This window comes from Hyla sarda, chromosome 4 (assembly GCF_029499605.1).
Source record: "Hyla sarda isolate aHylSar1 chromosome 4, aHylSar1.hap1, whole genome shotgun sequence".
In the NCBI taxonomy this organism is placed as follows: domain Eukaryota; kingdom Metazoa; phylum Chordata; class Amphibia; order Anura; family Hylidae; genus Hyla; species Hyla sarda.
The window spans coordinates 20528272-20549997 of record NC_079192.1 but is presented as its reverse complement, the minus strand read 5'-3'; the positions used below and the strand labels follow the sequence as shown (position 1 = coordinate 20549997).

The window sequence follows — 21726 nt, the reverse complement described above, 5'->3', positions numbered from 1 at the left end:
ACCAAAAGCTCAGTAGGCAATCAGAAACATAATCTAACAATCAATCCTAAAGCCCTAAACTGAAGGACCCAGTAGACATGGAAGACACTGCAGAAATCAAAGACATTGGAGAAACACAAATTCCGAGAAAGCTGTGATGGCCGAGTGGTTAAGGCGTTGGACTTGAAATCCAAAGGGGTCTCCCCGCATAGGTTCAAATCCTGTTCACAGCGCTAGGCTCTATATTTTGAAAGATTAAACCTTGCAATTGAAAGCTCAAGCAAAAGAAGTTTTGAGAGCTAAGTAAAACAACACTCATTTTGCAATGGGGTTTTCCCGCACGGGTTCAAATCCTGTTTACAGCGGTGTATTTTATGCACCGAGGGAGAGAAATCTGATGAGAGCAAGATTGCCCAAACTCAATAGTGAGGGGATGTATAAGTAATGTAAAGAAAGCCTTTCACATCCACCCTCTGGACCTACCCTATCTCTTCCTTCTGGTTAAAATGGTAAGAAATATGTAAAGAGTTATGTGATGACCAAGTGGACAAGAAATCCAATAAGATCCCCCTTTCAAACTTCAAATCCTATCCTCCGTAGAATATTTCATGGGAATTATCCCAAAAAAATACATCTCCTAAACTTTATACATATGAAACCTAAAAAATAACACTGTATGTTTTCCTGACAGCATATCCGTTTCCTCCTTCATTCTCGGAAACCTCAGGTCTGACCTTTCAATAGGCAACTGTAACAGACAGTGACAAAGAGCCCAAACCAAAAGCTCAGTAGGCAATCAGAAACAAAATCCAACAATCAATCCTAAAGCCCTAAACTGAAGGACCCAGTAGACATGGGAGACACTGCAGAAATCAGAGACATCAGAGAAATGCAACTTCAGAGAAAGCTGTGATGGCCGAGTGGTTAAGGCGTTGGACTTGAAATCCAATGGGGTCTCCCCGCATAGGTTCAAATCCTGTTCACAGCGCTAGGCTCTATATTTTGAAAGATTAAACCTTGCAATTGAAAGCTCAAGCAAAAGAAGTTTTGAGAGCTAAGTAAAACAACACTCATTTTGCAATGGGGTTTTCCCGCACAGGTTCAAATCCTGTTTACAGCGGTGTATTTTATGCACCGAGGGAGAGAAATCTGATGAGAGCAAGATTGCCCAAACTCAATAGTGAGGGGATGTATAAGTAATGTAAAGAAAGCCTTTCACATCCACCCTCTGGACCTACCCTATCTCTTCCTTCTGGTTAAAATGGTAAGAAATATGTAAAGAGTTATGTGATGACCAAGTGGACAAGAAATCCAATAAGATCCCCCTTTCAAACTTCAAATCCTATCCTCCGTAGAATATTTCATGGGAATTATCCCAAAAAAATACATCTCCTAAACTTTATACATATGAAACCTAAAAAATAACACTGTATGTTTTCCTGACAGCATATCCGTTTCCTCCTTCATTCTCGGAAACCTCAGGTCTGACCTTTCAATAGGCAACTGTAACAGACAGTGACAAAGAGCCCAAACCAAAAGCTCAGTAGGCAATCAGAAACAAAATCCAACAATCAATCCTAAAGCCCTAAACTGAAGGACCCAGTAGACATGGGAGACACTGCAGAAATCAGAGACATCAGAGAAATGCAACTTCAGAGAAAGCTGTGATGGCTGAGTGGTTAAGGCGTTGGACTTGAAATCCAATGGGGTCTCCCCGCATAGGTTCAAATCCTGTTCACAGCGCTAGGCTCTATATTTTGAAAGATTAAACCTTGCAATTGAAAGTTCAAGCAAAATAAGTTTTGAGAGCTAAGTAAAACAACACTCATTTTGCAATGGGGTTTTCCCGCACTGGTTCAAATCCTGTTTACAGTGGTGTATTTTGTGCGCCGAGGGAGAGGAATCTGGTGAGAGCAAGATTACCAGAACTCAATATTGAGGGGATGTATAAGTAATGTAAAGAAAGCCTTTCACTTCCACCCTCTGGACCTGCCCTATCTCTTCCTTCTGGTTAAAATGGTAAGAAATATGTAAAGAGTTCTGTGATGACCAAGTGGACAAGAAATCCAATAAGATCCCCCTTTCAAACTTCAAATCCTGTCCTCCGTAGAATATTTCATGGGAATTATCCCAAAAATATATCTCCTAAACTTTATACATATGAAACCTAAAAAATAACACTGTATGTTTTCCTGACAGCATATCCGTTTCCTCCTTCATTCTCGGAAACCTCAGGTCTGACCTTTCAATAGGCAACTGTAACAGACAGTGACAAAGAGCCCAAACCAAAAGCTCAGTAGGCAATCAGAAACAAAATCCAACAATCAATCCTAAAGCCCTAAACTGAAGGACCCAGTAGACATGGGAGACACTGCAGAAATCAGAGACATCAGAGAAATGCAACTTCCGAGAAAGCTGTGATGGCCGAGTGGTTAAGGCGTTGGACTTGAAATCCAATGGGGTCTCCCCGCATAGGTTCAAATCCTGTTCACAGCGCTAGGCTCTATATTTTGAAAGATTAAACCTTGCAATTGAAAGTTCAAGCAAAAGAAGTTTTGAGAGCTAAGTAAAACAACACTCATTTTGCAATGGGGTTTTCCCGCATAGGTTCAAATCCTGTTTACAGCGGTGTATTTTATGCGCCGAGGGAGAGAAATCTGGTGAGAGCAAGATTGCCCGAACTCAATAGTGAGGGGATGTATAAGTAATGTAAAGAAAGCCTTTCACTTCCACCCTCTGGACCTCTCTTCCTTCAGGTTAAAATGCTAAGAAATATGTAAAGAGTTATGTGATGGCCAAGTGGACAAGAAATCCAATGAGATCCCCCTTTCAAACTTCAAATCCTGTCCTCCGTAGAATATTTTATGGGAATTTTCCCAGAAATGAATCTCCTAAACTTTATACATATGAAAACTAAAAAATAACACTGTGTGTTTACCTGACAGCATATCCATTTCCTCCTTCATTCTCGGAAACCTCAGGTCTGACCTTTCAATAGGCAACTGTAACAGACAGTGACAAAGAGCCCAAACCAAAAGCTCAGTAGGCAATCAGAAACAAAATCCAACAATCAATCCTAAAGCCCTAAACTGAAGGACCCAGTAGACATGGGAGACACTGTAGAAATCAGAGACTTCGGAGAAATGCACCTTCCGAGAAAGCTGTGATGGCCGAGTGGTTAAGGCGTTGGACTTGAAATCCAATTGGGTCTCCCCACATAGGTTCAAATCCTGTTCACCGCGCTAGGCTCTATATTTTGAAAGATTAAACCTTGCAATTGAAATTTCAAGCAAAAGAAGTTTTGAGAGCTAAGTAAAACAACACTCATTTTGCAATGGGGTTTTCCCGCACGGGTTCAAATCCTGTTTACAGCGGTGTATTTTATGCACCGAGGGAGAGAAATCTGATGAGAGCAAGATTGCCCAAACTCAATAGTGAGGGGATGTATAAGTAATGTAAAGAAAGCCTTTCACATCCACCCTCTGGACCTACCCTATCTCTTCCTTCTGGTTAAAATGGTAAGAAATATGTAAAGAGTTATGTGATGACCAAGTGGACAAGAAATCCAATAAGATCCCCCTTTCAAACTTCAAATCCTATCCTCCGTAGAATATTTCATGGGAATTTTCCAAGAAATGTATCTCCTAAACTTTATGCTTATGAAACCTAAAAAATAACACAGTTTGTTTACCTGACAGCATATCCGTTTCCTCCTTCATTCTCGGAATCCTCAGGTCTGACCTTTCAATAGGCAACTGTAACAGACAGTGACAAAGAGCCCAAACCAAAAGCTCAGTAGGCAATCAGAAACATAATCTAACAATCAATCCTAAAGCCCTAAACTGAAGGACCCAGTAGACATGGAAGACACTGCAGAAATCAAAGACATTGGAGAAACACAAATTCCGAGAAAGCTGTGATGGCCGAGTGGTTAAGGCGTTGGACTTGAAATCCAAAGGGGTCTCCCCGCATAGGTTCAAATCCTGTTCACAGCGCTAGGCTCTATATTTTGAAAGATTAAACCTTGCAATTGAAAGCTCAAGCAAAAGAAGTTTTGAGAGCTAAGTAAAACAACACTCATTTTGCAATGGGGTTTTCCCGCACGGGTTCAAATCCTGTTTACAGCGGTGTATTTTATGCACCGAGGGAGAGAAATCTGATGAGAGCAAGATTGCCCAAACTCAATAGTGAGGGGATGTATAAGTAATGTAAAGAAAGCCTTTCACATCCACCCTCTGGACCTACCCTATCTCTTCCTTCTGGTTAAAATGGTAAGAAATATGTAAAGAGTTATGTGATGACCAAGTGGACAAGAAATCCAATAAGATCCCCCTTTCAAACTTCAAATCCTATCCTCCGTAGAATATTTCATGGGAATTATCCCAAAAAAATACATCTCCTAAACTTTATACATATGAAACCTAAAAAATAACACTGTATGTTTTCCTGACAGCATATCCGTTTCCTCCTTCATTCTCGGAAACCTCAGGTCTGACCTTTCAATAGGCAACTGTAACAGACAGTGACAAAGAGCCCAAACCAAAAGCTCAGTAGGCAATCAGAAACAAAATCCAACAATCAATCCTAAAGCCCTAAACTGAAGGACCCAGTAGACATGGGAGACACTGCAGAAATCAGAGACATCAGAGAAATGCAACTTCAGAGAAAGCTGTGATGGCTGAGTGGTTAAGGCGTTGGACTTGAAATCCAATGGGGTCTCCCCGCATAGGTTCAAATCCTGTTCACAGCGCTAGGCTCTATATTTTGAAAGATTAAACCTTGCAATTGAAAGTTCAAGCAAAAGAAGTTTTGAGAGCTAAGTAAAACAACACTCATTTTGCAATGGGGTTTTCCCGCACTGGTTCAAATCCTGTTTACAGTGGTGTATTTTGTGCGCCGAGGGAGAGGAATCTGGTGAGAGCAAGATTACCCGAACTCAATATTGAGGGGATGTATAAGTAATGTAAAGAAAGCCTTTCACTTCCACCCTCTGGACCTGCCCTATCTCTTCCTTCTGGTTAAAATGGTAAGAAATATGTAAAGAGTTCTGTGATGACCAAGTGGACAAGAAATCCAATAAGATCCCCCTTTCAAACTTCAAATCCTGTCCTCCGTAGAATATTTCATGGGAATTATCCCAAAAATATATCTCCTAAACTTTATACATATGAAACCTAAAAAATAACACTGTATGTTTTCCTGACAGCATATCCGTTTCCTCCTTCATTCTCGGAAACCTCAGGTCTGACCTTTCAATAGGCAACTGTAACAGACAGTGACAAAGAGCCCAAACCAAAAGCTCAGTAGGCAATCAGAAACAAAATCCAACAATCAATCCTAAAGCCCTAAACTGAAGGACCCAGTAGACATGGGAGACACTGCAGAAATCAGAGACATCAGAGAAATGCAACTTTTGAGAAAGCTGTGATGGCCGAGTGGTTAAGGCGTTGGACTTGAAATCCAATGGGGTCTCCCCGCATAGGTTCAAATCCTGTTCACAGCGCTAGGCTCTATATTTTGAAAGATTAAACCTTGCAATTGAAAGTTCAAGCAAAAGAAGTTTTGAGAGCTAAGTAAAACAACACTCATTTTGCAATGGGGTTTTCCCGCACAGGTTCAAATCCTGTTTACAGCGGTGTATTTTATGCGCCGAGGGAGAGGAATCTGGTGAGAGCAAGATTACCCGAACTCAATAGTGAGGGGATGTATAAGTAATGTAAAGAAAGCCTTTCACTTCCACCCTCTGGACCTGCCCTATCTCTTCCTTCTGGTTAAAATAGTAAGAAATATGTAAAGAGTTATGTGATGACCAAGTGGACAAGAAATCCAATAAGATCCCCCTTTCAAACTTCAAATCCTGTCCTCCGTAGAATATTTCATGGGAATTATCCCAAAAATATATCTCCTAAACTTTATACATATGAAACCTAAAAAATAACACTGTATGTTTTCCTGACAGCATATCCGTTTCCTCCTTCATTCTCGGAATCCTCAGGTCTGACCTTTCAATAGGCAACTGTAACAGACAGTGACAAAGAGCCCAAACCAAAAGCTCAGTAGGCAATCAGAAACATAATCTAACAATCAATCCTAAAGCCCTAAACTGAAGGACCCAGTAGACATGGAAGACACTGCAGAAATCAGAGACATCAGAGAAATGCAACTTCCGAGAAAGCTGTGATGGCCGAGTGGTTAAGGCGTTGGACTTGAAATCCAATGGGGTCTCCCCACATAGATTCAAATCCTGTTCACAGCGCTAGGCTCTATATTTTGAAAGATTAAACCTTGCAATTGAAAGTTCAAGCAAAATAAGTTTTGAGAGCTAAGTAAAACAACACTCATTTTGCAATGGGGTTTTCCCGCACAGGTTCAAATTCTGTTTACAGCTGTGTATTTTATGCGCCGAGGGAGAGAAATCTGGTGAGAGCAAGATTGCCCGAACTCAATAGTGAGGGGATGTATAAGTAATGTAAAGAAAGCCTTTCACTTCCACCCTCTGGACCTCTCTTCCTTCAGGTTAAAATGCTAAGAAATATGTAAAGAGTTATGTGATGGCCAAGTGGACAAGAAATCCAATGAGATCCCCCTTTCAAACTTCAAATCCTGTCCTCCGTAGAATATTTTATGGGAATTTTCCCAGAAATGAATCTCCTAAACTTTATACATATGAAAACTAAAAAATAACACTGTGTGTTTACCTGACAGCATATCCATTTCCTCCTTCATTCTCGGAAACCTCAGGTCTGACCTTTCAATAGGCAACTGTAACAGACAGTGACAAAGAGCCCAAACCAAAAGCTCAGTAGGCAATCAGAAACAAAATCCAACAATCAATCCTAAAGCCCTAAACTGAAGGACCCAGTAGACATGGGAGACACTGTAGAAATCAGAGACTTCGGAGAAATGCACCTTCCGAGAAAGCTGTGATGGCCGAGTGGTTAAGGCGTTGGACTTGAAATCCAATTGGGTCTCCCCACATGGGTTCAAATCCTGTTCACCGCGCTAGGCTCTATATTTTGAAAGATTAAACCTTGCAATTGAAATTTCAAGCAAAAGAAGTTTTGAGAGCTAAGTAAAACAACACTCATTTTGCAATGGGGTTTTCCCGCACAGGTTCAAATTCTGTTTACAGCTGTGTATTTTATGCGCCGAGGGAGAGAAATCTGGTGAGAGCAAGATTGCCCGAACTCAATAGTGAGGGGATGTATAAGTAAAGTAAAGAAAGCCTTTCACTTCCACCCTCTGGACCTGCCCTATCTCTTCCGTCAGGTTAAAATGCTAAGAAATATGTAAAGAGTTATGTGATGTCCAAGTGAACAAGAAATCCAATGAGATCCCCCTTTCAAATCCTGTCCTCCGTAGAATATTTTATGGGAATTTTCCAAGAAATGTATCTCCTAAACTTTATGCTTATGAAACCTAAAAAATAACACAGTTTGTTTACCTGACAGCATATCCGTTTCCTCCTTCATTCTCGGAATCCTCAGGTCTGACCTTTCAATAGGCAACTGTAACAGACAGTGACAAAGAGCCCAAACCAAAAGCTCAGTAGGCAATCAGAAACATAATCTAACAATCAATCCTAAAGCCCTAAACTGAAGGACCCAGTAGACATGGAAGACACTGCAGAAATCAGAGACATTGGAGAAACACAAATTCCGAGAAAGCTGTGATGGCCGAGTGGTTAAGGCGTTGGACTCGAAATCCAATGGGGTCTCCCCGCATAGGTTCAAATCCTGTTCACAGCGCTAGGTTCTATATTTTGAAAGATTAAACCTTGCAATTGAAAGTTCAAGCAAAAGAAGTTTTGAGAGCTAAGTAAAACAACACTCATTTTGCAATGGGGTTTTCCCGCATGGGTTCAAATCCTGTTTACAGCGGTGTATTTTATGCGCCGAGGGAGAGAAATCTGGTGAGAGCAAGATTGCCCGAACTCAATAGTGAGGGGATGTATAAGTAATGTAAAGAAAGCCTTTCACTTCCACCCTCTGGACCTCTCTTCCTTCAGGTTAAAATGCTAAGAAATATGTAAAGAGTTATGTGATGGCCAAGTGGACAAGAAATCCAATGAGATCCCCCTTTCAAACTTCAAATCCTGTCCTCCGTAGAATATTTTATGGGAATTTTCCCAGAAATGAATCTCCTAAACTTTATACATATGAAAACTAAAAAATAACACTGTGTGTTTACCTGACAGCATATCCATTTCCTCCTTCATTCTCGGAAACCTCAGGTCTGACCTTTCAATAGGCAACTGTAACAGACAGTGACAAAGAGCCCAAACCAAAAGCTCAGTAGGCAATCAGAAACAAAATCCAACAATCAATCCTAAAGCCCTAAACTGAAGGACCCAGTAGACATGGGAGACACTGTAGAAATCAGAGACTTCGGAGAAATGCACCTTCCGAGAAAGCTGTGATGGCCGAGTGGTTAAGGCGTTGGACTTGAAATCCAATTGGGTCTCCCCACATAGGTTCAAATCCTGTTCACCGCGCTAGGCTCTATATTTTGAAAGATTAAACCTTGCAATTGAAATTTCAAGCAATAGAAGTTTTGAGAGCTAAGTAAAACAACACTCATTTTGCAATGGGGTTTTCCCGCACAGGTTCAAATTCTGTTTACAGCTGTGTATTTTATGCGCCGAGGGAGAGAAATCTGGTGAGAGCAAGATTGCCCGAACTCAATAGTGAGGGGATGTATAAGTAAAGTAAAGAAAGCCTTTCACTTCCACCCTCTGGACCTGCCCTATCTCTTCCGTCAGGTTAAAATGCTAAGAAATATGTAAAGAGTTATGTGATGTCCAAGTGAACAAGAAATCCAATGAGATCCCCCTTTCAAACTTCAAATCCTGTCCTCCGTAGAATATTTTATGGGAATTTTCCCAGAAATGAATCTCCTAAACTTTATACATATGAAAACTAAAAAATAACACTGTGTGTTTACCTGACAGCATATCCATTTCCTCCTTCATTCTCGGAAACCTCAGGTCTGACCTTTCAATAGGCAACTGTAACAGACAGTGACAAAGAGCCCAAACCAAAAGCTCAGTAGGCAATCAGAAACAAAATCCAACAATCAATCCTAAAGCCCTAAACTGAAGGACCCAGTAGACATGGGAGACACTGTAGAAATCAGAGACTTCGGAGAAATGCACCTTCCGAGAAAGCTGTGATGGCCGAGTGGTTAAGGCGTTGGACTTGAAATCCAATTGGGTCTCCCCACATAGGTTCAAATCCTGTTCACCGCGCTAGGCTCTATATTTTGAAAGATTAAACCTTGCAATTGAAATTTCAAGCAAAAGAAGTTTTGAGAGCTAAGTAAAACAACACTCATTTTGCAATGGGGTTTTCCCGCACAGGTTCAAATTCTGTTTACAGCTGTGTATTTTATGCGCCGAGGGAGAGAAATCTGGTGAGAGCAAGATTGCCCGAACTCAATAGTGAGGGGATGTATAAGTAAAGTAAAGAAAGCCTTTCACTTCCACCCTCTGGACCTGCCCTATCTCTTCCGTCAGGTTAAAATGCTAAGAAATATGTAAAGAGTTATGTGATGTCCAAGTGAACAAGAAATCCAATGAGATCCCCCTTTCAAACTTCAAATCCTGTCCTCCGTAGAATATTTTATGGGAATTTTCCAAGAAATGTATCTCCTAAACTTTATGCTTATGAAACCTAAAAAATAACACAGTTTGTTTACCTGACAGCATATCCGTTTCCTCCTTCATTCTCGGAATCCTCAGGTCTGACCTTTCAATAGGCAACTGTAACAGACAGTGACAAAGAGCCCAAACCAAAAGCTCAGTAGGCAATCAGAAACATAATCTAACAATCAATCCTAAAGCCCTAAACTGAAGGACCCAGTAGACATGGAAGACACTGCAGAAATCAAAGACATTGGAGAAACACAAATTCCGAGAAAGCTGTGATGGCCGAGTGGTTAAGGCGTTGGACTTGAAATCCAATGGGGTCTCCCCGCATAGGTTCAAATCCTGTTCACAGCGCTAGGCTCTATATTTTGAAAGATTAAACCTTGCAATTGAAAGTTCAAGCAAAAGAAGTTTTGAGAGCTAAGTAAAACAACACTCATTTTGCAATGGGGTTTTCCCGCATAGGTTCAAATCCTGTTTACAGCGGTGTATTTTATGCGCCGAGGGAGAGAAATCTGGTGAGAGCAAGATTGCCCGAACTCAATAGTGAGGGGATGTATAAGTAATGTAAAGAAAGCCTTTCACTTCCACCCTCTGGACCTCTCTTCCTTCAGGTTAAAATGCTAAGAAATATGTAAAGAGTTATGTGATGGCCAAGTGGACAAGAAATCCAATGAGATCCCCCTTTCAAACTTCAAATCCTGTCCTCCGTAGAATATTTTATGGGAATTTTCCCAGAAATGAATCTCCTAAACTTTATACATATGAAAACTAAAAAATAACACTGTGTGTTTACCTGACAGCATATCCATTTCCTCCTTCATTCTCGGAAACCTCAGGTCTGACCTTTCAATAGGCAACTGTAACAGACAGTGACAAAGAGCCCAAACCAAAAGCTCAGTAGGCAATCAGAAACAAAATCCAACAATCAATCCTAAAGCCCTAAACTGAAGGACCCAGTAGACATGGGAGACACTGTAGAAATCAGAGACTTCGGAGAAATGCACCTTCCGAGAAAGCTGTGATGGCCGAGTGGTTAAGGCGTTGGACTTGAAATCCAATTGGGTCTCCCCACATAGGTTCAAATCCTGTTCACCGCGCTAGGCTCTATATTTTGAAAGATTAAACCTTGCAATTGAAATTTCAAGCAAAAGAAGTTTTGAGAGCTAAGTAAAACAACACTCATTTTGCAATGGGGTTTTCCCGAACGGGTTCAAATCCTGTTTACAGCGGTGTATTTTATGCACCGAGGGAGAGAAATCTGATGAGAGCAAGATTGCCCAAACTCAATAGTGAGGGGATGTATAAGTAATGTAAAGAAAGCCTTTCACATCCACCCTCTGGACCTACCCTATCTCTTCCTTCTGGTTAAAATGGTAAGAAATATGTAAAGAGTTATGTGATGACCAAGTGGACAAGAAATCCAATAAGATCCCCCTTTCAAACTTCAAATCCTATCCTCCGTAGAATATTTCATGGGAATTATCCCAAAAAAATACATCTCCTAAACTTTATACATATGAAACCTAAAAAATAACACTGTATGTTTTCCTGACAGCATATCCGTTTCCTCCTTCATTCTCGGAAACCTCAGGTCTGACCTTTCAATAGGCAACTGTAACAGACAGTGACAAAGAGCCCAAACCAAAAGCTCAGTAGGCAATCAGAAACAAAATCCAACAATCAATCCTAAAGCCCTAAACTGAAGGACCCAGTAGACATGGGAGACACTGCAGAAATCAGAGACATCAGAGAAATGCAACTTCAGAGAAAGCTGTGATGGCTGAGTGGTTAAGGCGTTGGACTTGAAATCCAATGGGGTCTCCCCGCATAGGTTCAAATCCTGTTCACAGCGCTAGGCTCTATATTTTGAAAGATTAAACCTTGCAATTGAAAGTTCAAGCAAAAGAAGTTTTGAGAGCTAAGTAAAACAACACTCATTTTGCAATGGGGTTTTCCCGCACTGGTTCAAATCCTGTTTACAGTGGTGTATTTTGTGCGCCGAGGGAGAGGAATCTGGTGAGAGCAAGATTACCCGAACTCAATATTGAGGGGATGTATAAGTAATGTAAAGAAAGCCTTTCACTTCCACCCTCTGGACCTGCCCTATCTCTTCCTTCTGGTTAAAATGGTAAGAAATATGTAAAGAGTTCTGTGATGACCAAGTGGACAAGAAATCCAATAAGATCCCCCTTTCAAACTTCAAATCCTGTCCTCCGTAGAATATTTCATGGGAATTATCCCAAAAATATATCTCCTAAACTTTATACATATGAAACCTAAAAAATAACACTGTATGTTTTCCTGACAGCATATCCGTTTCCTCCTTCATTCTCGGAAACCTCAGGTCTGACCTTTCAATAGGCAACTGTAACAGACAGTGACAAAGAGCCCAAACCAAAAGCTCAGTAGGCAATCAGAAACAAAATCCAACAATCAATCCTAAAGCCCTAAACTGAAGGACCCAGTAGACATGGGAGACACTGCAGAAATCAGAGACATCAGAGAAATGCAACTTCCGAGAAAGCTGTGATGGCCGAGTGGTTAAGGCGTTGGACTTGAAATCCAATGGGGTCTCCCCGCATAGGTTCAAATCCTGTTCACAGCGCTAGGCTCTATATTTTGAAAGATTAAACCTTGCAATTGAAAGTTCAAGCAAAAGAAGTTTTGAGAGCTAAGTAAAACAACACTCATTTTGCAATGGGGTTTTCCCGCATAGGTTCAAATCCTGTTTACAGCGGTGTATTTTATGCGCCGAGGGAGAGAAATCTGGTGAGAGCAAGATTGCCCGAACTCAATAGTGAGGGGATGTATAAGTAATGTAAAGAAAGCCTTTCACTTCCACCCTCTGGACCTCTCTTCCTTCAGGTTAAAATGCTAAGAAATATGTAAAGAGTTATGTGATGGCCAAGTGGACAAGAAATCCAATGAGATCCCCCTTTCAAACTTCAAATCCTGTCCTCCGTAGAATATTTTATGGGAATTTTCCCAGAAATGAATCTCCTAAACTTTATACATATGAAAACTAAAAAATAACACTGTGTGTTTACCTGACAGCATATCCATTTCCTCCTTCATTCTCGGAAACCTCAGGTCTGACCTTTCAATAGGCAACTGTAACAGACAGTGACAAAGAGCCCAAACCAAAAGCTCAGTAGGCAATCAGAAACAAAATCCAACAATCAATCCTAAAGCCCTAAACTGAAGGACCCAGTAGACATGGGAGACACTGTAGAAATCAGAGACTTCGGAGAAATGCACCTTCCGAGAAAGCTGTGATGGCCGAGTGGTTAAGGCGTTGGACTTGAAATCCAATTGGGTCTCCCCACATAGGTTCAAATCCTGTTCACCGCGCTAGGCTCTATATTTTGAAAGATTAAACCTTGCAATTGAAATTTCAAGCAAAAGAAGTTTTGAGAGCTAAGTAAAACAACACTCATTTTGCAATGGGGTTTTCCCGCACAGGTTCAAATTCTGTTTACAGCTGTGTATTTTATGCGCCGAGGGAGAGAAATCTGGTGAGAGCAAGATTGCCCGAACTCAATAGTGAGGGGATGTATAAGTAAAGTCAAGAAAGCCTTTCACTTCCACCCTCTGGACCTGCCCTATCTCTTCCTTCTGGTTAAAATGGTAAGAAATATGTAAAGAGTTATGTGATGACCAAGTGGACAAGAAATCCAATAAGATCCCCCTTTCAAACTTCAAATCCTGTCCTCCGTAGAATATTTCATGGGAATTATCCCAAAAATATATCTCCTAAACTTTATACATATGAAACCTAAAAAATAACACTGTATGTTTTCCTGACAGCATATCCGTTTCCTCCTTCATTCTCGGAATCCTCAGGTCTGACCTTTCAATAGGCAACTGTAACAGACAGTGACAAAGAGCCCAAACCAAAAGCTCAGTAGGCAATCAGAAACATAATCTAACAATCAATCCTAAAGCCCTAAACTGAAGGACCCAGTAGACATGGAAGACACTGCAGAAATCAGAGACATCAGAGAAATGCAACTTCCGAGAAAGCTGTGATGGCCGAGTGGTTAAGGCGTTGGACTTGAAATCCAATGGGGTCTCCCCACATAGATTCAAATCCTGTTCACAGCGCTAGGCTCTATATTTTGAAAGATTAAACCTTGCAATTGAAAGTTCAAGCAAAATAAGTTTTGAGAGCTAAGTAAAACAACACTCATTTTGCAATGGGGTTTTCCCGCACAGGTTCAAATTCTGTTTACAGCTGTGTATTTTATGCGCCGAGGGAGAGAAATCTGGTGAGAGCAAGATTGCCCGAACTCAATAGTGAGGGGATGTATAAGTAATGTAAAGAAAGCCTTTCACTTCCACCCTCTGGACCTCTCTTCCTTCAGGTTAAAATGCTAAGAAATATGTAAAGAGTTATGTGATGGCCAAGTGGACAAGAAATCCAATGAGATCCCCCTTTCAAACTTCAAATCCTGTCCTCCGTAGAATATTTTATGGGAATTTTCCCAGAAATGAATCTCCTAAACTTTATACATATGAAAACTAAAAAATAACACTGTGTGTTTACCTGACAGCATATCCATTTCCTCCTTCATTCTCGGAAACCTCAGGTCTGACCTTTCAATAGGCAACTGTAACAGACAGTGACAAAGAGCCCAAACCAAAAGCTCAGTAGGCAATCAGAAACAAAATCCAACAATCAATCCTAAAGCCCTAAACTGAAGGACCCAGTAGACATGGGAGACACTGTAGAAATCAGAGACTTCGGAGAAATGCACCTTCCGAGAAAGCTGTGTTGGCCGAGTGGTTAAGGCGTTGGACTTGAAATCCAATTGGGTCTCCCCACATGGGTTCAAATCCTGTTCACCGCGCTAGGCTCTATATTTTGAAAGATTAAACCTTGCAATTGAAATTTCAAGCAAAAGAAGTTTTGAGAGCTAAGTAAAACAACACTCATTTTGCAATGGGGTTTTCCCGCACAGGTTCAAATTCTGTTTACAGCTGTGTATTTTATGCGCCGAGGGAGAGAAATCTGGTGAGAGCAAGATTGCCCGAACTCAATAGTGAGGGGATGTATAAGTAAAGTAAAGAAAGCCTTTCACTTCCACCCTCTGGACCTGCCCTATCTCTTCCGTCAGGTTAAAATGCTAAGAAATATGTAAAGAGTTATGTGATGTCCAAGTGAACAAGAAATCCAATGAGATCCCCCTTTCAAACTTCAAATCCTGTCCTCCGTAGAATATTTTATGGGAATTTTCCAAGAAATGTATCTCCTAAACTTTATGCTTATGAAACCTAAAAAATAACACAGTTTGTTTACCTGACAGCATATCCGTTTCCTCCTTCATTCTCGGAATCCTCAGGTCTGACCTTTCAATAGGCAACTGTAACAGACAGTGACAAAGAGCCCAAACCAAAAGCTCAGTAGGCAATCAGAAACATAATCTAACAATCAATCCTAAAGCCCTAAACTGAAGGACCCAGTAGACATGGAAGACACTGCAGAAATCAGAGACATTGGAGAAACACAAATTCCGAGAAAGCTGTGATGGCCGAGTGGTTAAGGCGTTGGACTTGAAATCCAATGGGGTCTCCCCGCATAGGTTCAAATCCTGTTCACAGCGCTAGGTTCTATTTTTTGAAAGATTAAACCTTGCAATTGAAAGTTCAAGCAAAAGAAGTTTTGAGAGCTAAGTAAAACAACACTCATTTTGCAATGGGGTTTTCCCGCATAGGTTCAAATCCTGTTTACAGCGGTGTATTTTATGCGCCGAGGGAGAGAAATCTGGTGAGAGCAAGATTGCCCGAACTCAATAGTGAGGGGATGTATAAGTAATGTAAAGAAAGCCTTTCACTTCCACCCTCTGGACCTCTCTTCCTTCAGGTTAAAATGCTAAGAAATATGTAAAGAGTTATGTGATGGCCAAGTGGACAAGAAATCCAATGAGATCCCCCTTTCAAACTTCAAATCCTGTCCTCCGTAGAATATTTTATGGGAATTTTCCCAGAAATGAATCTCCTAAACTTTATACATATGAAAACTAAAAAATAACACTGTGTGTTTACCTGACAGCATATCCATTTCCTCCTTCATTCTCGGAAACCTCAGGTCTGACCTTTCAATAGGCAACTGTAACAGACAGTGACAAAGAGCCCAAACCAAAAGCTCAGTAGGCAATCAGAAACAAAATCCAACAATCAATCCTAAAGCCCTAAACTGAAGGACCCAGTAGACATGGGAGACACTGTAGAAATCAGAGACTTCGGAGAAATGCACCTTCCGAGAAAGCTGTGATGGCCGAGTGGTTAAGGCGTTGGACTTGAAATCCAATTGGGTCTCCCCACATAGGTTCAAATCCTGTTCACCGCGCTAGGCTCTATATTTTGAAAGATTAAACCTTGCAATTGAAATTTCAAGCAAAAGAAGTTTTGAGAGCTAAGTAAAACAACACTCATTTTGCAATGGGGTTTTCCCGCACAGGTTCAAATTCTGTTTACAGCTGTGTATTTTATGCGCCGAGGGAGAGAAATCTGGTGAGAGCAAGATTGCCCGAACTCAATAGTGAGGGGATGTATAAGTAAAGTAAAGAAAGCCTTTCACTTCCACCCTCTGGACCTGCCCTATCTCTTCCGTCAGGTTAAAATGCTAAGAAATATGTAAAGAGTTATGTGATGTCCAAGTGAACAAGAAATCCAATGAGATCCCCCTTTCAAACTTCAAATCCTGTCCTCCGTAGAATATTTTATGGGAATTTTCCAAGAAATGTATCTCCTAAACTTTATGCTTATGAAACCTAAAAAATAACACAGTTTGTTTACCTGACAGCATATCCGTTTCCTCCTTCATTCTCGGAATCCTCAGGTCTGACCTTTCAATAGGCAACTGTAACAGACAGTGACAAAGAGCCCAAACCAAAAGCTCAGTAGGCAATCAGAAACATAATCTAACAATCAATCCTAAAGCCCTAAACTGAAGGACCCAGTAGACATGGAAGACACTGCAGAAATCAAAGACATTGGAGAAACACAAATTCCGAGAAAGCTGTGATGGCCGAGTGGTTAAGGCGTTGGACTTGAAATCCAAAGGGGTCTCCCCGCATAGGTTCAAATCCTGTTCACAGCGCTAGGCTCTATATTTTGAAAGATTAAACCTTGCAATTGAAAGCTCAAGCAAAAGAAGTTTTGAGAGCTAAGTAAAACAACACTCATTTTGCAATGGGGTTTTCCCGCACGGGTTCAAATCCTGTTTACAGCGGTGTATTTTATGCACCGAGGGAGAGAAATCTGATGAGAGCAAGATTGCCCAAACTCAATAGTGAGGGGATGTATAAGTAATGTAAAGAAAGCCTTTCACATCCACCCTCTGGACCTACCCTATCTCTTCCTTCTGGTTAAAATGGTAAGAAATATGTAAAGAGTTATGTGATGACCAAGTGGACAAGAAATCCAATAAGATCCCCCTTTCAAACTTCAAATCCTATCCTCCGTAGAATATTTCATGGGAATTATCCCAAAAAAATAAATCTCCTAAACTTTATACATATGAAACCTAAAAAATAACACTGTATGTTTTCCTGACAGCATATCCGTTTCCTCCTTCATTCTCGGAAACCTCAGGTCTGACCTTTCAATAGGCAACTGTAACAGACAGTGACAAAGAGCCCAAACCAAAAGCTCAGTAGGCAATCAGAAACAAAATCCAACAATCAATCCTAAAGCCCTAAACTGAAGGACCCAGTAGACATGGGAGACACTGCAGAAATCAGAGACATCAGAGAAATGCAACTTCAGAGAAAGCTGTGATGGCTGAGTGGTTAAGGCGTTGGACTTGAAATCCAATGGGGTCTCCCCGCATAGGTTCAAATCCTGTTCACAGCGCTAGGCTCTATATTTTGAAAGATTAAACCTTGCAATTGAAAGTTCAAGCAAAAGAAGTTTTGAGAGCTAAGTAAAACAACACTCATTTTGCAATGGGGTTTTCCCGCACTGGTTCAAATCCTGTTTACAGTGGTGTATTTTGTGCGCCGAGGGAGAGGAATCTGGTGAGAGCAAGATTACCCGAACTCAATATTGAGGGGATGTATAAGTAATGTAAAGAAAGCCTTTCACTTCCACCCTCTGGACCTGCCCTATCTCTTCCTTCTGGTTAAAATGGTAAGAAATATGTAAAGAGTTCTGTGATGACCAAGTGGACAAGAAATCCAATAAGATCCCCCTTTCAAACTTCAAATCCTGTCCTCCGTAGAATATTTCATGGGAATTATCCCAAAAATATATCTCCTAAACTTTATACATATGAAACCTAAAAAATAACACTGTATGTTTTCCTGACAGCATATCCGTTTCCTCCTTCATTCTCGGAAACCTCAGGTCTGACCTTTCAATAGGCAACTGTAACAGACAGTGACAAAGAGCCCAAACCAAAAGCTCAGTAGGCAATCAGAAACAAAATCCAACAATCAATCCTAAAGCCCTAAACTGAAGGACCCAGTAGACATGGGAGACACTGCAGAAATCAGAGACATCAGAGAAATGCAACTTCCGAGAAAGCTGTGATGGCCGAGTGGTTAAGGCGTTGGACTTGAAATCCAATGGGGTCTCCCCGCATAGGTTCAAATCCTGCTCACAGCGCTAGGCTCTATATTTTGAAAGATTAAACCTTGCAATTGAAAGTTCAAGCAAAAGAAGTTTTGAGAGCTAAGTAAAACAACACTCATTTTGCAATGGGGTTTTCCCGCATAGGTTCAAATCCTGTTTACAGCGGTGTATTTTATGCGCCGAGGGAGAGAAATCTGGTGAGAGCAAGATTGCCCGAACTCAATAGTGAGGGGATGTATAAGTAATGTAAAGAAAGCCTTTCACTTCCACCCTCTGGACCTCTCTTCCTTCAGGTTAAAATGCTAAGAAATATGTAAAGAGTTATGTGATGGCCAAGTGGACAAGAAATCCAATGAGATCCCCCTTTCAAACTTCAAATCCTGTCCTCCGTAGAATATTTTATGGGAATTTTCCCAGAAATGAATCTCCTAAACTTTATACATATGAAAACTAAAAAATAACACTGTGTGTTTACCTGACAGCATATCCATTTCCTCCTTCATTCTCGGAAACCTCAGGTCTGACCTTTCAATAGGCAACTGTAACAGACAGTGACAAAGAGCCCAAACCAAAAGCTCAGTAGGCAATCAGAAACAAAATCCAACAATCAATCCTAAAGCCCTAAACTGAAGGACCCAGTAGACATGGGAGACACTGTAGAAATCAGAGACTTCGGAGAAATGCACCTTCCGAGAAAGCTGTGATGGCCGAGTGGTTAAGGCGTTGGACTTGAAATCCAATTGGGTCTCCCCACATAGGTTCAAATCCTGTTCACCGCGCTAGGCTCTATATTTTGAAAGATTAAACCTTGCAATTGAAATTTCAAGCAAAAGAAGTTTTGAGAGCTAAGTAAAACAACACTCATTTTGCAATGGGGTTTTCCCGCACAGGTTCAAATTCTGTTTACAGCTGTGTATTTTATGCGCCGAGGGAGAGAAATCTGGTGAGAGCAAGATTGCCCGAACTCAATAGTGAGGGGATGTATAAGTAAAGTCAAGAAAGCCTTTCACTTCCACCCTCTGGACCTGCCCTATCTCTTCCTTCTGGTTAAAATGGTAAGAAATATGTAAAGAGTTATGTGATGACCAAGTGGACAAGAAATCCAATAAGATCCCCCTTTCAAACTTCAAATCCTGTCCTCCGTAGAATATTTCATGGGAATTATCCCAAAAATATATCTCCTAAACTTTATACATATGAAACCTAAAAAATAACACTGTATGTTTTCCTGACAGCATATCCGTTTCCTCCTTCATTCTCGGAATCCTCAGGTCTGACCTTTCAATAGGCAACTGTAACAGACAGTGACAAAGAGCCCAAACCAAAAGCTCAGTAGGCAATCAGAAACATAATCTAACAATCAATCCTAAAGCCCTAAACTGAAGGACCCAGTAGACATGGAAGACACTGCAGAAATCAGAGACATCAGAGAAATGCAACTTCCGAGAAAGCTGTGATGGCCGAGTGGTTAAGGCGTTGGACTTGAAATCCAATGGGGTCTCCCCACATAGATTCAAATCCTGTTCACAGCGCTAGGCTCTATATTTTGAAAGATTAAACCTTGCAATTGAAAGTTCAAGCAAAATAAGTTTTGAGAGCTAAGTAAAACAACACTCATTTTGCAATGGGGTTTTCCCGCACAGGTTCAAATTCTGTTTACAGCTGTGTATTTTATGCGCCGAGGGAGAGAAATCTGGTGAGAGCAAGATTGCCCGAACTCAATAGTGAGGGGATGTATAAGTAATGTAAAGAAAGCCTTTCACTTCCACCCTCTGGACCTCTCTTCCTTCAGGTTAAAATGCTAAGAAATATGTAAAGAGTTATGTGATGGCCAAGTGGACAAGAAATCCAATGAGATCCCCCTTTCAAACTTCAAATCCTGTCCTCCGTAGAATATTTTATGGGAATTTTCCCAGAAATGAATCTCCTAAACTTTATACATATGAAAACTAAAAAATAACACTGTGTGTTTACCTGACAGCATATCCATTTCCTCCTTCATTCTCGGAAACCTCAGGTCTGACCTTTCAATAGGCAACTGTAACAGACAGTGACAAAGAGCCCAAACCAAAAGCTCAGTAGGCAATCAGAAACAAAATCCAACAATCAATCCTAAAGCCCTAAACTGAAGGACCCAGTAGACATGGGAGACACTGTAGAAATCAGAGACTTCGGAGAAATGCACCTTCCGAGAAAGCTGTGTTGGCCGAGTGGTTAAGGCGTTGGACTTGAAATCCAATTGGGTCTCCCCACATGGGTTCAAATCCTGTTCACCGCGCTAGGCTCTATATTTTGAAAGATTAAACCTTGCAATTGAAATTTCAAGCAAAAGAAGTTTTGAGAGCTAAGTAAAACAACACTCATTTTGCAATGGGGTTTTCCCGCACAGGTTCAAATTCTGTTTACAGCTGTGTATTTTATGCGCCGAGGGAGAGAAATCTGGTGAGAGCAAGATTGCCCGAACTCAATAGTGAGGGGATGTATAAGTAAAGTAAAGAAAGCCTTTCACTTCCACCCTCTGGACCTGCCCTATCTCTTCCGTCAGGTTAAAATGCTAAGAAATATGTAAAGAGTTATGTGATGTCCAAGTGAACAAGAAATCCAATGAGATCCCCCTTTCAAACTTCAAATCCTGTCCTCCGTAGAATATTTTATGGGAATTTTCCAAGAAATGTATCTCCTAAACTTTATGCTTATGAAACCTAAAAAATAACACAGTTTGTTTACCTGACAGCATATCCGTTTCCTCCTTCATTCTCGGAATCCTCAGGTCTGACCTTTCAATAGGCAACTGTAACAGACAGTGACAAAGAGCCCAAACCAAAAGCTCAGTAGGCAATCAGAAACATAATCTAACAATCAATCCTAAAGCCCTAAACTGAAGGACCCAGTAGACATGGAAGACACTGCAGAAATCAAAGACATTGGAGAAACACAAATACCGAGAAAGCTGTGATGGCCGAGTGGTTAAGGCGTTGGACTTGAAATCCAATGGGGTCTCCCCGCATAGGTTCAAATCCTGTTCACAGCGCTAGGCTCTATATTTTGAAAGATTAAACCTTGCAATTGAAAGCTCAAGCAAAAGAAGTTTTGAGAGCTAAGTAAAACAACACTCATTTTGCAATGGGGTTTTCCCGCACGGGTTCAAATCCTGTTTACAGCGGTGTATTTTATGCACCGAGGGAGAGAAATCTGATGAGAGCAAGATTGCCCAAACTCAATAGTGAGGGGATGTATAAGTAATGTAAAGAAAGCCTTTCACATCCACCCTCTGGACCTACCCTATCTCTTCCTTCTGGTTAAAATGGTAAGAAATATGTAAAGAGTTATGTGATGACCAAGTGGACAAGAAATCCAATAAGATCCCCCTTTCAAACTTCAAATCCTATCCTCCGTAGAATATTTCATGGGAATTATCCCAAAAAAATACATCTCCTAAACTTTATACATATGAAACCTAAAAAATAACACTGTATGTTTTCCTGACAGCATATCCGTTTCCTCCTTCATTCTCGGAAACC

General features: G+C 40.9%; 27 non-coding genes across 27 annotated transcripts; all 27 read left to right on the top strand.

Annotated features, from left to right (window-relative positions):
• Positions 1-130: 130 nt before the first annotated feature.
• TRNAS-UGA (transfer RNA serine (anticodon UGA)) lies at positions 131-212 on the top strand. The gene has a single exon. It is a non-coding gene; the product is annotated as a tRNA-Ser (tRNA).
• Positions 213-885: 673 nt separating this feature from the next.
• Positions 886-967, top strand: TRNAS-UGA (transfer RNA serine (anticodon UGA)). The gene has a single exon. It is a non-coding gene; the product is annotated as a tRNA-Ser (tRNA).
• A 673-nt stretch (positions 968-1640) lies between these two features.
• TRNAS-UGA (transfer RNA serine (anticodon UGA)) lies at positions 1641-1722 on the top strand. Its single transcript has one exon. It is a non-coding gene; the product is annotated as a tRNA-Ser (tRNA).
• A 671-nt stretch (positions 1723-2393) lies between these two features.
• On the top strand, positions 2394-2475 carry TRNAS-UGA (transfer RNA serine (anticodon UGA)). The gene has a single exon. It is a non-coding gene; the product is annotated as a tRNA-Ser (tRNA).
• A 664-nt stretch (positions 2476-3139) lies between these two features.
• TRNAS-UGA (transfer RNA serine (anticodon UGA)) lies at positions 3140-3221 on the top strand. The gene has a single exon. It is a non-coding gene; the product is annotated as a tRNA-Ser (tRNA).
• A 671-nt stretch (positions 3222-3892) lies between these two features.
• On the top strand, positions 3893-3974 carry TRNAS-UGA (transfer RNA serine (anticodon UGA)). Its single transcript has one exon. It is a non-coding gene; the product is annotated as a tRNA-Ser (tRNA).
• Positions 3975-4647: 673 nt separating this feature from the next.
• On the top strand, positions 4648-4729 carry TRNAS-UGA (transfer RNA serine (anticodon UGA)). Its single transcript has one exon. It is a non-coding gene; the product is annotated as a tRNA-Ser (tRNA).
• Positions 4730-5400: 671 nt separating this feature from the next.
• On the top strand, positions 5401-5482 carry TRNAS-UGA (transfer RNA serine (anticodon UGA)). Its single transcript has one exon. It is a non-coding gene; the product is annotated as a tRNA-Ser (tRNA).
• Positions 5483-6153: 671 nt separating this feature from the next.
• Positions 6154-6235, top strand: TRNAS-UGA (transfer RNA serine (anticodon UGA)). The gene has a single exon. It is a non-coding gene; the product is annotated as a tRNA-Ser (tRNA).
• A 664-nt stretch (positions 6236-6899) lies between these two features.
• Positions 6900-6981, top strand: TRNAS-UGA (transfer RNA serine (anticodon UGA)). The gene has a single exon. It is a non-coding gene; the product is annotated as a tRNA-Ser (tRNA).
• Positions 6982-7645: 664 nt separating this feature from the next.
• Positions 7646-7727, top strand: TRNAS-CGA (transfer RNA serine (anticodon CGA)). Its single transcript has one exon. It is a non-coding gene; the product is annotated as a tRNA-Ser (tRNA).
• A 664-nt stretch (positions 7728-8391) lies between these two features.
• On the top strand, positions 8392-8473 carry TRNAS-UGA (transfer RNA serine (anticodon UGA)). Its single transcript has one exon. It is a non-coding gene; the product is annotated as a tRNA-Ser (tRNA).
• Positions 8474-9144: 671 nt separating this feature from the next.
• Positions 9145-9226, top strand: TRNAS-UGA (transfer RNA serine (anticodon UGA)). The gene has a single exon. It is a non-coding gene; the product is annotated as a tRNA-Ser (tRNA).
• Positions 9227-9897: 671 nt separating this feature from the next.
• TRNAS-UGA (transfer RNA serine (anticodon UGA)) lies at positions 9898-9979 on the top strand. Its single transcript has one exon. It is a non-coding gene; the product is annotated as a tRNA-Ser (tRNA).
• A 664-nt stretch (positions 9980-10643) lies between these two features.
• TRNAS-UGA (transfer RNA serine (anticodon UGA)) lies at positions 10644-10725 on the top strand. The gene has a single exon. It is a non-coding gene; the product is annotated as a tRNA-Ser (tRNA).
• Positions 10726-11398: 673 nt separating this feature from the next.
• Positions 11399-11480, top strand: TRNAS-UGA (transfer RNA serine (anticodon UGA)). Its single transcript has one exon. It is a non-coding gene; the product is annotated as a tRNA-Ser (tRNA).
• Positions 11481-12151: 671 nt separating this feature from the next.
• TRNAS-UGA (transfer RNA serine (anticodon UGA)) lies at positions 12152-12233 on the top strand. The gene has a single exon. It is a non-coding gene; the product is annotated as a tRNA-Ser (tRNA).
• Positions 12234-12897: 664 nt separating this feature from the next.
• TRNAS-UGA (transfer RNA serine (anticodon UGA)) lies at positions 12898-12979 on the top strand. Its single transcript has one exon. It is a non-coding gene; the product is annotated as a tRNA-Ser (tRNA).
• Positions 12980-13650: 671 nt separating this feature from the next.
• TRNAS-UGA (transfer RNA serine (anticodon UGA)) lies at positions 13651-13732 on the top strand. The gene has a single exon. It is a non-coding gene; the product is annotated as a tRNA-Ser (tRNA).
• A 1417-nt stretch (positions 13733-15149) lies between these two features.
• Positions 15150-15231, top strand: TRNAS-UGA (transfer RNA serine (anticodon UGA)). The gene has a single exon. It is a non-coding gene; the product is annotated as a tRNA-Ser (tRNA).
• Positions 15232-15895: 664 nt separating this feature from the next.
• On the top strand, positions 15896-15977 carry TRNAS-UGA (transfer RNA serine (anticodon UGA)). Its single transcript has one exon. It is a non-coding gene; the product is annotated as a tRNA-Ser (tRNA).
• Positions 15978-16648: 671 nt separating this feature from the next.
• Positions 16649-16730, top strand: TRNAS-UGA (transfer RNA serine (anticodon UGA)). Its single transcript has one exon. It is a non-coding gene; the product is annotated as a tRNA-Ser (tRNA).
• A 673-nt stretch (positions 16731-17403) lies between these two features.
• Positions 17404-17485, top strand: TRNAS-UGA (transfer RNA serine (anticodon UGA)). The gene has a single exon. It is a non-coding gene; the product is annotated as a tRNA-Ser (tRNA).
• Positions 17486-18156: 671 nt separating this feature from the next.
• TRNAS-UGA (transfer RNA serine (anticodon UGA)) lies at positions 18157-18238 on the top strand. The gene has a single exon. It is a non-coding gene; the product is annotated as a tRNA-Ser (tRNA).
• Positions 18239-18902: 664 nt separating this feature from the next.
• Positions 18903-18984, top strand: TRNAS-UGA (transfer RNA serine (anticodon UGA)). The gene has a single exon. It is a non-coding gene; the product is annotated as a tRNA-Ser (tRNA).
• A 671-nt stretch (positions 18985-19655) lies between these two features.
• On the top strand, positions 19656-19737 carry TRNAS-UGA (transfer RNA serine (anticodon UGA)). Its single transcript has one exon. It is a non-coding gene; the product is annotated as a tRNA-Ser (tRNA).
• A 1417-nt stretch (positions 19738-21154) lies between these two features.
• Positions 21155-21236, top strand: TRNAS-UGA (transfer RNA serine (anticodon UGA)). Its single transcript has one exon. It is a non-coding gene; the product is annotated as a tRNA-Ser (tRNA).
• The last annotated feature ends 490 nt before the right edge of the window (positions 21237-21726 follow it).